The sequence below is a fragment of the Hibiscus syriacus genome, unplaced genomic scaffold (assembly GCF_006381635.1).
Source record: "Hibiscus syriacus cultivar Baekdansim isolate YM2019G1 unplaced genomic scaffold, ASM638163v2 tig00004013_pilon, whole genome shotgun sequence".
Lineage (NCBI taxonomy): Eukaryota > Viridiplantae > Streptophyta > Magnoliopsida > Malvales > Malvaceae > Hibiscus > Hibiscus syriacus.
The window spans coordinates 597,355-601,148 of NW_024061992.1; the positions used below are offsets into that span (position 1 = coordinate 597,355).

At 35.0% G+C, this 3,794-nt stretch overlaps 1 pseudogene; it reads right to left on the bottom strand.

The window, feature by feature from the left end:
• Nucleotides 1-265: 265 nt before the first annotated feature.
• Nucleotides 266-2,790, bottom strand: LOC120186392 (annotated as a pseudogene).
• Nucleotides 2,791-3,794: the final 1,004 nt, after the last annotated feature.

The window sequence follows — 3,794 nt, forward strand, 5'->3', positions numbered from 1 at the left end:
GAACAAAATTTAACACTGTAAGGTAAAAGAACAAGTTTTGAGAAAATACAAATTAAACGCCATAACTTTCGATATCAACCCACAATTTTTGATGCAAAAATGTGAGTACTATTCAGAGCAGGCCAAAGGATAGGATACCTAAGCAATTAAATCGTTCCAGAAATCTAAACTAAGTTTTCCTAGATTAAAATAGTGATTATGATGTGGAATCCTGAATGGGGAAGCCATTAAATAAACATCATGCTACAAGCATAAAATAAAAACCTCACTTCTGAAAGAAAGAAACCTGTATAATAGCCTTAGGCCAACGTGTTAAAACTGCTTCAATGAACTCATCAATAATTGATAGAAACTTTTCCCCTTCTAACCTAGGTTGTCTTAGTCCTAAATCTATACAAACCCAAAAAAAAAGTCAAAAGAAATCTTAACAATCTGTTAAAAAAAGTAACAGAAAGCATTTCATATGTTCCAGTCTATGCAGGGAATAACTACATAAGAACAAAGTAATTAATACATTTTTACTCACAAAGTGGTTGTCAATTAGCTTTAGATTGTTAGTACCAACATCTAGCATAACTGGGTGTATCTGTCAAAGACATATTGATTGAATTATTAAAGTTATAACACAAGAAAAGAGAGTTGCCATGTCAAAAAAAAGTTGAAAACGTAAAATACAATAATAACAGGGAACAAATATTTACAGGTAGATATAAACCAAATAGTTGCAAATAAGCTCACATGCATATAACAGAGAGCTTTAACTGATGGTTAAACATATCAAATACAACCAACATCCCAACACAAGTATGAAAATGGTCGCAAATGGTTAAACTTCCCAAGCATACACATCATAAATTCTTACCTTTAACTCGTCTCTACGTACAAAATGCTAATGATCACCCCTTATCATGCATAACGATAAACAGATTCCATCGATCATCACTTCAGCACCTTAAACCCTATTGTTTGAAGCTCAGATGAAAATGATGCATTTCGTTTCAAGCAGGAAGATTAAAGGATTATGAATAAGAATATTTCGACGACCAGGAAAGGAAAGGATCGTACGTGTCAAGAATAAGACGTTCATAAGCTTCTGAGATCGTAACACCTTGATAGTGTTGCCTGTATGAAAAATCCAGTTCACTTTGCACCGTTGAGAACTCTAGACCAGGCTGCTTCACCTACAACATAAGCAAAATGCAAATCAGTATACATGCATAAAGATCTTGCAATAAATTATAGCAACGGTTTCCTAGCTTAAACTAAAAACGCAGGATCCTGACACTCATGGTTGGCTGCATGAGCAGTTTTCATAGAACACCACTTCGAATATCAGTAAAATCTAGAACATCGATATGGATGTTTCTAAAATATGATAAAATGAAGAAGGGGCATCAAGTATTCAGGATTGGTTCTCAACAGTGCCTAAAGGTTTCCACAAGGAGAATCGGAACATATGTACGATCGACAACTGAAGATGTACGATTATGTGAAAAGGTAATTGTTGGTTCTGAAATATATTATGTTCAAATTTAGGACAGAAATAGCAGAACTTATTGATTTCTCTTGATGCATAAAGGAAACTCTACAAGCAGGAAACTCTGCATACATGGAAATTATAGCTCTAATAGTTTTCAGATGGATACGATGAGTTAAGCGAACTCACTGTTAGTTTCATGTACATCGCTTCATAAGGTTGCAAGCGTATGATAAACTCATTTCTTCCTTGCTTTTGACCTAAATAAAATGTCAGAATACTTCAAAAGAGTTGCAGCTCTACTGAAACAAGCAATCATATAAATGAAGTTCCAAATAATCTTATAGATCTACTGTCATACATTGGAATATATCCCCAAGAACCTCCTTAAATTGAATGTGTATCTCCGCCTTTCTTGAATTCAAAGCTTTCCCTGCCTTTAGTATAAATGGAACACCTGACACAAATCAATCAGCGGAATTAGAAAATCCAGTGAGAAGCTCAAATTAAATTTATGCTTCGCTTGATCCAATGGGAAAGTACACAAACCAGTGACCAACAGATTTTCAGACATGGAAAGATAAAGTAACATCAAATTACTAATGAGTTGTTAAGGTTTTCCAGGGCTGAGGCACCAAAAAGAGATTTTTATGAGAGAAAATAACAAATGGAAAGATACAACTATACTACCTTCCCATCTTTCATTATGTAAACATAGAATAACAGTTGCAAATGTAGAATAACGATATCATATTGTTTCATCTTGGAGACTGCTCCGAGCAGATGGTTGAAAGCCACAATTGAGGGCAAGTTTCTCATTAAAATCATGAAATTGAAAAAACCCAGAGCTTCATCAAGCTCAAAGGATCTCGATTTACACTTATCTATGACCAATGTCTCCAGATGGGTAGATTTAGACATACCCATATTCACATTTTCAAGAATTTCTCTACAAAGCTTCAAAACCCGACTTTCTAACACGAAAACCCCAATCCTGTAGCAGAATCTGACATGATAATTTTACAAACCACTTAAAGCTTATCTCAGTACTGATCTATTTGCTACTAAACATATTATATGCTATAGTCATTTCTAATTTATAGCAAAACTTAATAAGAATTAAGGATGAATTATAGATAAACTGTAAGCATTTTTATTTCCAACGCAGGCTAAAATCACTAAAAAATAAACAAATCAAGCCAACAATTTTAACCACTTCCATAACCTGAAATGGGCATATAAAAAACCCTAAAATATAGTAAAATTTACTAACCAGGCCTTTCAGGATTCAAATTGGTTTGACGAAGAGCCATTTTGCCAAAAGAAAAAATAACACTCAAGCAAGAGCGAAACCAATCAACAAGAGCAGAAGTAGCGCGAGCGAAACCAACAATCAATTTATCGCAATCAGTTTCCAAAAGAAAAAGAGAGGTAAAAACCCTAATTTGAAAGAGAAGAAAAATTCGTATAACTAATTAGATAGAAAAAACAGTTTTAGAATTTACAGATGGAGAGCCTTGAGGAACTTGTTGTTCGACTTCAGTCCAGTTCCCTCTGGACTTATATCTCGTTTTACTTTTTGGTCTAAATGTATTGGGAGCAACCCAGAGTAGTGGCACTGGAGGCAGAGCGCTAAGAGAGGTGTAGTGGTGGTGAAACAGGAAATTTGAATTAAGTGGTGGTGAAGTAGAGAGGGAAGAGAGAAGATAGAACATTTTTATTTTTCAGAAAGGGAGGGAGCCAGAATGAAAAAAATAGGTGAAAGGGAAAACATGAAAAAGGATGCGGGAATTGTAAACTTTAAACTTTAGCAGCATTTGTAAACACAAACGCCACTAAAGTACTAGTCTATAGCGGCGTTTGTATAAAAATGCCGCTAAAGAATGTATTTATAGCGGCGTTTGAATAAAAACGCCACTAAAGTACGTGTCTATAGCGACTTTTGTATAAAAACGCCGCTAAAGTACTACTCTTTTGCGGTGTTTGTATAAAAAACCCCGCTAAAGTACCACTCTGTTGCGGCGTTTGTTGATAATGCCATAATATATGAACCCTATTGCGGCGTTTTTATAAAAACGCCGCTAAAGTACTACTATGTCACGTCGTTTGTTTAAAAAACGCCACTATGGATGAACCTATTGCGGCGTTTGTATAAAAACGCCACTAAAGTACTACTCTGTTGCGGCGTTTTGCATAAAAACGCTACTAAAGTTACTATTTTGTGGCGTTTGAAGTGTAAACGCCGATATATATGTTTAAAGTTAGTGGCATTTACTCTCAAAACGCCGCTAAAAACGCCGCTGTATAACAGTTTTGT